The following is a 10,806-nucleotide window of genomic DNA, read 5'->3' as shown; positions in this document are numbered from 1 at the left end:
CGGGCATTCAGAATCCGGTGGGAATACGCCAGCGATCCCTGCTTCACGACTTCACTTGCTCTTTCCCCTTGCTAGCTTGCGAGCGACGAATTGACCTAGACAGGTCTCCGCTTCTTCCATCGATCGGGCTCAGCTTCCTTTCTCCCACGAGCTGCTCTTGTTCCTCTTCCGCGGTTACATCTAGTTTCCGATCGTGCTCGGAAGGTGTTCGCTAAAATGCCGAAGCGCGAGGTATTATCCTGGAACACAATGTTAGCGTGTCTTGCCTGGAGCAAAGGTGCAGAAGAATCTCTGGCACTCTTCGAGGAGATGAAACTAGCCAAGATGAAGTCAAATGATACAACGATGGGATGGTGACGGAGGGCAAACACATGCTTAACTACATGAAGGATAGGTATGGAATTAATCCAATGGTGGAGCATAATGGTTGTGCTTAACGGGGATTTTAGGTAAGCTTCCATAGAAACAATTATTTTGCATTGGGTGTTGACTTTCATTTTTAGGACTATTTATCTGTTGGATAAATTAATTAGAGCGTTTAGAACCTTGTTAAGATTTCTCAACCTTTTTGTGCTGTTAGTTTTATATTCCTTAGGTGTAAGTATGCTTAACATAAGGATAGAATTTGGTTGTGGATCAATGTTTAAATTCAAGCTAAATGGCTATTAGAGCTAGTAAATAACTTGATATCTTACTATATATCAATTATGATTAGTGCAGTTCATGTGACTTTAGACATGACTAATTTTATATAAAAGTATGCATACTTGTAGGAATGCCTTTGACTTGTTTATCTCTAATAGTTATATCTAACAAAACTATCACAATAAACAAATGCATTTTTGAATAATATAGCTGGTGTCACCCTGCATGACATGGCATACATTTACTTGGTGAAAACATATGCACATTGGCAGTGTCCAATTTGTCATGTATGATCACCTAACTTAAAGTTGTTGTCCACTTCTTATGCTAACTTTTGTACATTTTGCTTCCATATATTTCTCAGAAGGATGGGAAACATAAGGATGGGTCACAAGTTGCCCGGGAGGACTCGATGGATTCATCTAATTCTAATGCAAGCCAGATTAATGTGAAAGATAGTGGAAAGTCTTTACTTCCCTTTTTTTAAAATATGCCTCTCCTCAAGCATATAATTGAAATAATATTTTGTTGGAAACAAAAGCAACTCATTCATTTTGTTTTTTTTCAAAAAGTTCCTGTGATATATGTGTCCAACTAAGCCATGCATAAGGATGAGAACCTGTATGTGTACATAAGGATGAGAACCTGTGTTTGTCATATAGGACAATGCTGTTGAAAATTACAAAAGGGCAAGCAAGATTTTCGGCATTGATTCAGAACCTGTATGTGTACATTTGAGAGATATATCCTCATTTCTGTCCTTATGGGAAATGTAGCACATCTGAGTTTTTTTTTTCACTTTCATTTGTTGGGGTAGGTTCGCATATGGGACTTCTCTGGACGAACAAATTTGATATTAATGGAAGAATGGAACAGGGTTCCTCTAGATTGTAATTCGAAATCAGATCAAGAGGTAACTTCTTTTTCACTGCTTGATTATAGTCTGCTTTTAGTTTATCTTCATTGATTAACTTTTCTAATGTGCAGTGATTGTGTCATGTCATTTTCTTATTTAACTTGTTATGGTAATATCAAAGATGGTGATGGTTACCTGGCCAGGTATCATTGCCTATGAATTACCAAGTTGCAGATTACTTGAAAGTGTAGTACATAAGCTTAAGCTATTTAACTCTGGTTTATTGCTTTTACTGTCTACCTTTAATTTTAGTTGGGAGCAGAAGTCCAATGCATAAGTTCCATCATGGGAAGCATTAAAGCCTTGAATAGATCATGGCAATTTATTTCATGTGTTCTGGATAAACATGAATCTTCTCCATTTAAGGCTTGACATACCTTTAATGTCTGTAGTTCAATTGTTAGCCTAAAATTCTTGGAAATATTCTTGATTGGCAGCATGTGATGTTTAATGATCGAAATTGCAGCATTTTGCCCCAGATAGAAATGACTCGTAACATTAGTCTTGTAAAATATTTAAGTCTATAAACTACCAGCGCACAACAATGCACCATATGGGGCTAAACTTGGTTGCAACTATTGAAGAGAATAGTAAGCCTATATTTGTAGACTCCTGATACTCATTTATTGACAAGTTTAGCTGTGGTTGTAAGATTTCATTGTTTTCCATACTAGCTGGTAGGCTCTAATTTTCTCCAGTATGGTTTTGGGTGTAACCCCTATTCTTTGTAAGCCTCATAAGGGCCTATTGTTGACATGATGAGAACTAACATCACTTCTTTCAGGGCTTATTGTTGACGTGATGAGAACTAGCATCACTTCTTTCTGTATGTGCTTGTGTATTTGTACTTGCTGCCATCAATATCAGCCATGTTAAGTGTCATACTGGATCTCATCTCAACTTGAGCTTGCGCTAGAACAACCCACCTATATTGAATGGCTTGAACTAGGATAATAATCCGTAGTAACAACATGTTCAAAGTTCTGTAGACACTTGGTTAGATAAGATAATTAAGAGTTTTGGTGCCAAGATGTTAAGAGAGCCCTATCTAACTTTCTATAAAAAAAGATGAGAGTTTTGATTGACTTTCTTTGATGCATTTCTTTTCTTTTGTACTGTATTTAATAGATAAACTAAAAACAAATTAGTTGCTTTGTTGTTATCACTTTGTAAGTGAATATGTTACCAGACTTGAAAATTTTGTGCTTTTGTGAGCTCTGTTATTCTGTACAGGTTGTTCTGGAAGTGCAAGTCTCTGCATTATTAGAAAACATGATCTGTAAAAGTGAAGCTAAGAAGGACAACCTACAACTAGATCAGTCTAAGAAGGACAACCTACAACTATATCTTCACTAAGCCTGTACTTCTACACAGGGAGAGCTTGCTATGGCATTTGGGGATCATAGTTGATATTTGCCAGGTGAGTCCTGTAGTTCTGTGCTAAATGCTTATCTTGGCCAATTGATCTACATTAGAAATCTGATCTCCCAATATTTATTAGGAAATATAGAAATCGAGGTGATACAGCAGTTGATTTGGTTTTGTTTATGTCAAAGTTTCTTATGGCATGTGTGACCTATTGGGATTATTGATTATACTTTTCAGTTCTCACTTTGTTGCAAAAACATTCTGAAAGAATTCATTTTCATTATGCTTTCTTAAACGTATCCTATGCTTTTTGTGGGTAATGTACTTTTACTAATCATACAAATCTTTCTTATTTGATCTCTAGTAATTGGAGTTTCTTGTTCTTCGTTAACATTACAGGGTCAATATAAGTCGACTTTAGTTTGTCCTGTATGCAGTAAAGTGTCCATAACATTTGATCCCTTCATGTATTTGTCTCTGCCACTGCCATCAACAACAATGAGGACAATGGCTGTTACTGTTTTCAGTACCGATGGTAGTATTGAGCCATCAACTTACACAATCAATGTGCCCAAGTCGGGGAAATTGAAGGACCTTATTCGGGCACTAGGTGTTGCTTCTTCATTGAAAGAAGATGAGAGTCTATTGATTGCTGAGGTATGTTCTGAACAAAAAAATGTTTTGATGTATTCAATCAATGAACTTTTAGTTTAGTATTAATTAACTAAGGCAAGCATCCACAGGTTTATGCTAATTGCATTATCCGTTTTCTGGATGAGCCATCAGATTCAATATCCCTGATTAGAGATGAAGATCGCCTAGCAGCATATCGGCTACCAAAGATGCTGAAAAATCTCCATTGGTGGTTTTTGTACACCAAAGATTGGAAGAGTATGAATACAGTTTGGATGTTTGCCTCGTGTATAGTTTCCTGAGTCGTAATAGATAAAGATGTTAGAGAAGTGTGGCAGCTTGCCATTGACATTGGCATTTATAATAATTGTGGAACAAATTATTTTCATTAGTGAAAAAAATGTGAATGTTATATATAATTGTTGGATTATAAATGTGTAATTTTTATAGTATTTGTGTGGTATTTATGTTATTAATTATTTGAGTTTTGAGTTTATAATTGTGATTTGAATGGTTTAATTATTTTATTTCATCCACAGCGCACATTGCACGCTGCGATTGATCACATCTGCAGCGTGCATTGCGCGCTGCGGAAGCTCACATCCGCAGCGCGCAATGCACGCTGTGGAAGCTCTCAGTCGCAGCGCGCAATACACGCTGCGGAAGCTCACATCCGCAGCGCACATTGTGCGCTGCGGATGCGATCATCCGCGGCGTGCATTGCGTGCTACGGATGTGAGCTTCCGCAGCGCGCAATGCACGCTGCGGATGCCTAATGACTTTTAACAGCTTGCAACTGTGCAGCGTGCGATGTGCGCTGCGGATAGCATATTTGCGCGCTGCGAAAAGTCATTTTTGTTGTAGTGTGTTTTAATTAAGGATGGTGTATGGATTTAGGGAGAGTTCTTGTAGTTTAACATATCATTTTGAAACATACTTCAATTATGACCCCAAATCTACAATTTAGACATATTTCATAAACCCATATGAAAGCTTTAGTGATATCTACCTATAGACAATCTTAATCATCAAGAATGTTGATACAAAGCTTTTGTGTCATTAAGAGTTTTCACAATTTTTTGAAATTTGGTATCAAACATGTAAAATACAATCATTTTTTATAAATTTATATTTTTCCTTGATAATACATGTGAAAATAAATGTGCTCGCAAAATTTCAGATTTTTCTAAATTTTGTAGAATTTTTAATGCATTTCTGAAGTTCGTATCAAAAACATGCACAATGCTGTTTTCAGGGCATCAGTCGACCGATGCAGACATCAGTCGACTGACCCAGTTGACTGCTACTTGATTTTCACTCGATTGAAAAATCTGTGAGTTTTTGAATCAAGGTATCAGTCGACTGGTTCATTCATCAGTCGACTGATGTGACTGTAATTCTCAAATTTTGACTCATTCTTGACCATTTGTGTATCCTATAACTTACCATGATCTAAGAACATCCTTATGGTCATTGAGATTAATCAAGGAAGCAGTTTGGGCACCCCATTGATACCATTCCTCGAATCATATTGATCCTAAAGCCCGGTTGAAGTATATATACTTAACCCTCTACGATTAACCCTCATGATTCATTGTTGGTGCAATGGTCTAGGGGGAGTGTGTCTCAGAAAGATCAAACATTACAATAGAATGAGGCTTTTACTTGAACATTGTTGAATGAGTTTGTCATGGATGTAGGGGGAGCAGGGATTTAGGGGAGCGGTTGGGTTAAACATGAAATTTTGAGAAGAAAATCAAAGTAAAATCCAAAATCTAGGATTTGTTAGGATCGGTTGAATAGCTAGAGGGGGGGTGAATAGCGTTTCTCGATTTTTCTTGATCTTTCTCTGCACAGAGATTAGCGGAAGCAAAAATATAAAAGAGAAAGAAAGAGATCAACGCTAACCCGGTTTATTTTACTTGGTATCCACCTCCGCAGAGGTGACTAATCCAAGGATCCACACGCACGCACACACCCGATGCACTATGAATCTTCTCCTTCTCGAAAACTCGAAGGCGGAGAAACCTTTACACCTTTTTGGATCTCCTCAAAATGATATAAAATATTATCTAGGAGGAGAGGAATAAAGCAGAGATCTGAGCACAAAAACGCTCACAAAAGAAGCACAAAAGAATGAAAGAATGGCGAAGAAGATGAGTTGTTCTCGTGCAGGCTTCTTTTATAATCTCTGCAACATCAGTCGACTGCTGGCAGGGCCAGTCGACTGATGCCTTCAATCGGCAACAAAATCTTGCATTAAATGCCATTAAATGCTTGCCAATTCTCTGCAACGTTCAAATCACAGTCGACTGTTCCAAGACAAGTCGACTGGCAACAGTCGACTAACCATAGGAACAGTCGACTCCCCAGTCGACTACTGTCTTCCTCTGGCTCGACTGATCTTTCTGTGTGCGTCTGATTTATGAGCAGTCGACTGCTGGCAGGGCCAGTCGACTGGTGAAGCTGAAAAATCACATTTCAGCTTCTCTTGACCTAGACCTCGGCCTTCAAACACCTCCCATAGCCTCATGCCTCCCTGCACTAGCCTGAGATGCTTCCATCAGCTTCGTCATGTCAAGTCCTTGCCAAGACCAACCTTGGACTTCTCCTTGCCAAGACTACCCACTTGGACTTTTGCTTGCCAAGACTACCCACTTGGACTTTTGCTTGCCAAGACTACCCACTTGGACTTCTCTTTGCCAAGACTTCCCACTTGGACTTTTCTTTGCCAAGACTACCCACTTGGACTTTTGCTTGCCAAGACTTCCCACTTGGACTTTTCTTTGCCAAGACTACCCACTTGGACTTTTGCTTTGCCAAGACTACCCACTTGGACTTTTCCTTTGCCAAGACTACCCACTTGGACTTTTCTTTTGCCAAGACTACGCTTGGACTTTCCTGCAAACTTGCATCACGCATGTTAGATCAATAAGAATTGCCTAACTTTAAACATGGTTTAGCCAAACATTGAAACTCAATGCACTTGGGGCAACTATTGCACCAACAAGAGAGTGGAAGAGCAATTTTACTGAAGTCTAATAAATCTCCTGTAAAATCCTACATGGCCAAGAAAAGCTCGAACATCTCGTACGCATACGGGGTAAGATAAAGACGATATAGCATTAACTTTTGTAGGATCTACCTCAATACCTTTCCTAGAGACGATGTGGCCCAATACAATTCCATGCTCTACCATAAAGTGACATTTTTTAAAATTTAACACAAGGTTAGTCTCAGTGCATCTGTATAAAACTCTAGACAAATTTTTCAAACATGATCAAATGAAGTGCCAAATACAGAAAAATCATCCATGAATACCTCCATGCAGTGCTCTAAAAGCTCACTAAATATACTCACCATGCACCTCTGGAAGGTCCCTGGAGCGTTACACAACCCAAATGATATCCATCTGTAGGCAAATGTACCGAAATGATAAGTGAAGGTGGTCTTCTCCTGATCTTCCGGATCTATGCAAATCTAAAAATAGCTTGTATAACCATCTACAAAATAATAGTGAGATTTTCCTGCCAGTCTTTCTAACATTTGATCAATAAAGGGCAATGGATAATGGTTCTTCCTTGTTGCTTGGTTCAATTTCCTATAATCAATACAAACCCTCCAGGCATTTTTCACTCGTGTTGGGACCAACTCATTATTTTCATTTGCCTCCACTATCACTCCTGATTTTTTCGGGACAACATGAATAGGACTAACCCATTTAGAATCAGAGATAGGATAAATGATACCTACCTGTAGAAGCTTAGTTACCTCTTTCTTCACAACATCCAACATCAATGGGTTGAGTCTCCTCTGTGGTTGTCTCACTGGCTACATGTTCTCCTCCAAGTGAATTCTGTGCATGCAGATAGCAGGACTAATCCCATGTATATCATCAAGTGTCCATCCGATGGCTTTCTTGTGTTGCCTCAAGACTTGTAATAATTTTTCCTCCTGCTCTGGCTCTAAATTCTTTGCAATGATGACAGGTAGCTGATGATCATCTCTCAAATAAGTATACTTCAAATGATCTAGCAGAGGCTTCAAATTAGGCTGTGTCTGCTCTGTAGATATTGGTGATCCCTGGGGCTTAGTGCAATCCTCTACACTCACATATATATCCTTTGAATCCTCAAGCAATAGTGGTGGTCCCTGGGGCTCAGTGCAATCCCCTACACTCACTCGATCATCTCCTACAGAAAATATGTCAGAAATAGGCTCCATAATATCTGTCTCAATAGACAAAATATCCTTTGCATCCCTAAAATCATCAAATAAAACATGATCAGCAAATAAATCAACATTCAACAAATCATCTAAAATGTCCATGCTTATAATCGAGTGATCCTCTCTAGGGTGCTTCATAGCATTGATGAGCGTAGATCATATATGATTTTTAACTTTATTTTAACACTCATCTACTTATATTTCATTGCATATGCTACACTTTGTCACACGTTATTCTTTTATATTGCATATTTCTACTCTTTTATTTGGAGATCTGCTCTTTGTATATTTTGCTTGACAGGATGCGATTTAGAGCCAAAACGATGCATTATTGATGGTGGAGAGAAACAAGAAGAAATGGAGAAGAAGGAGTAACAAAGAAGAACACGGTCGTGCCTACTAGGCACGGCCGTGCCTCTATCCGTGCCCACTTCCAGAGCAGGACCATGTTGGGGTCGTGCCTATTAGGCACGGCCGTGCCCCAGTTTTTGCCTGATCCAGCTTGGGGCCGTGCCTAAAAGGCACGGCCATGCTTCATTCCCAGAGTCGCGCCAGGTGTAGGTCGTGCTTGTTAGGCACGACCGTGCCTATTTTCCAGAGGCGCGACTATGCCAAGCCGTGCCTATTTTCCATAAGCGTGTCTGTTCCAAGCCGTGACTATTAGGCACGGTCGTGTGACGGAAAATGCTGGGCGTGTCTCCCTTCTGGACAGTTTTGCAGACTTAAAGTAAAACGGGCATAACTTTCATCTCAGATAGACCCACAGTCCGTGCTACATACCGAAACGTAGAGAACTTTAAGATCTATAACTTTACTTCAGGATATACAGAAAGATGACTTCTCTAGGCCGTGCTAAATGGCATGGCCGTGCCTCCTGACCACGGCCATACTGGGTGCTCTGCCTAAACTGCAGACCAAACTTCGAACCAACATAACTTTTGGCTCAGAAGGAGTTATGGGTTGGTCCACCCATCAAATTGAAGATAATTTAAAGCTCTACAACTTTGGTTTAGGGTCCAATTGAAGAAAACTAGGTTTATTGGGTGAAAACCCCATTGAGGCAGAGCCTTATAAATCAGGGAAAATCTAGGTAGATTTGGGAGAGTATATAAGTGGAAAACAAACCCAATCTTGGGTTATCTTTGGTCATTCTCCAAAACCCTAGGTCTTGGCTAGGGGGAAGGTGCCTCCCCACTCTTGGGGAGGCCCTAAACACTTCATCTCCATCGATCCATCCTACACCGGAGCGAGAAGATCTTCAACGGATGCCCACGCTTCAAAGATAAGTCTTCCCCTCTTTGGTGGATGATGTTTTTCATGTATTCTTGTTGTAATCTTCTTGTAATGGAGTAGATCCTTGAGTTTAGGATGTAGGATGAACATCTATGTGATGATGGTGATGTATGAACTAGTTTATGTCATTTTCCCTATTCAATGAAGTGTTTACATTTGTTTCATGTATTATGTGCCTTGAATGTGTTTGATGAAATGTTTGTGTGAGCGCATATGCATGATTATGAGGGATAGATTACTGTGTAGGGAGATCCTAGGATCATATGCCCGAGGTGCCTCGTGACAGGAGGAATGCCTTTAACCGGACTTTCCGAAGTGATTCCTACATAGTAGTAAACCCCCATAAGGGATATCTAATGGTTGGTGGCCACTAGGACAAGGTCCTTAGCAGGGTACTTGGTGATAGAGGGTATGACGTTGGATCGTATGCCCGGGGCGTCTCATGACAGGAGGAATGACTTTAATCGGACTTTCTAGCGTCACCTTTACTAGAGGGTCACCACATAGGACTTCAAGGTCAAATGCCAACAAAGCCTGACGAGGTCGAGTTGGTATTTTGGTAAGAATCTCTACAAGGTGGTAAACATTGAGAGTAATGGAACAAACATGAATTAGGGACTTCACCTAGCATTGATATGAATCCGAAATCCTAGACTTATCCATCTCATCTATAAACCTAAGTCAATCTCTCTTTCTCTACCATACACACACATACACAATCCTCAACTTTTCCGTTTCCCTCCGAGTCTAGGCAACTATCTCAGTGACATCACTATAGCTAATACACAGTCCCTGTGATTCGATATCTTTTTATTACTTGACGACATTCCGTACACTTGCGGAACTACATCAAGCATCAAACAGGCTGAACTGGACCATTGTATCTCCGATCTCCATGGATAGTGTGCATGCATATACATCAATCTTTATCCTTGTAGTCTTCAAAGTTGGCCTCCCAAGAATAAGTGGCAATCTATGTGCCAAGTAATCACCCTCTATGTCCAGGATATAAAAGTCTATTGGAAAAATTAGTTCCTTAACCTTTACAAGTACATCTTCAATCATACCAGCTGAGTGAGTCTGGCTCCTGTCTGCTAACTAAATGACAACTCCTATAGGCTGCATAGGATCTGTCTCAAGCATCTGAAAAACTGATCTATGCATCACGTTAATAGAGGCTCTCAAATCCAACATGACATCATAAAATATGTTCCTCCATATCTCATATGATACTGTAAAAACCCCTGGATCTTTACATTTCTGAGGAACTGGATGAATAAGCGCTGAAACATTCTTCCCCAGATTAATCAATTCATTCCCTTTCTTCTTATGAACACATAGATCCTTAAGGAATTTTACATACCTTGGAATTTATTTGACCATGGTCAACAATGATACATTAACCTCTACCTTGCTAAACAACTTGACAAACTCTTGATATTCCTTGGCTTTCTCCTCTTCTACATTCCTCTTTGTTTGAGTTTTACGTTGTGAAAAAGGCAGAGGTACCCTCGATTCTTCCTCTTGAGCTGAATTTTGTTGTGTTGAACTTAGGGCTGAATTCTGACTTGGTTTAGCTGCTGTACCATGATGTGCGTAGGATATATAACCATTTCTTATACTTTATTCGCACATCTTTATGCTTTTCATGCTGTATCTTATGTATGTTACACCCTTATCTGTGCATTTGGTATTGTATTCTTTATTTTATAGTTCGGAGGACT

The 10,806-nt window shown here is 39.5% G+C and overlaps 1 long non-coding RNA gene and 1 pseudogene across 1 annotated transcript; one reads left to right on the top strand and one right to left on the bottom strand.

Moving 5' to 3' along the window:
- Nucleotides 1–1,300: 1,300 nt before the first annotated feature.
- Nucleotides 1,301–2,876, top strand: LOC141813138 (uncharacterized). Its single transcript, XR_012600385.1, has 3 exons — nucleotides 1,301–1,367; nucleotides 1,463–1,558; nucleotides 2,795–2,876. It is a non-coding gene; the product is annotated as an uncharacterized LOC141813138 (long non-coding RNA).
- A 1,628-nt stretch (nucleotides 2,877–4,504) lies between these two features.
- Nucleotides 4,505–10,585, bottom strand: LOC141813041 (uncharacterized; annotated as a pseudogene).
- Between the last annotated feature and the right edge of the window lie 221 nt (nucleotides 10,586–10,806).

This window comes from Curcuma longa, chromosome 20 (genome assembly GCF_044706935.1).
Source record: "Curcuma longa cultivar G26 ecotype Majalengka, Jawa Barat chromosome 20, ITB_CL_G26_1.1, whole genome shotgun sequence".
Classification (NCBI taxonomy): domain Eukaryota; kingdom Viridiplantae; phylum Streptophyta; class Magnoliopsida; order Zingiberales; family Zingiberaceae; genus Curcuma; species Curcuma longa.
Note: the sequence above shows the minus strand (reverse complement) of the source record. Positions and strands in the feature narration are given on the sequence as shown.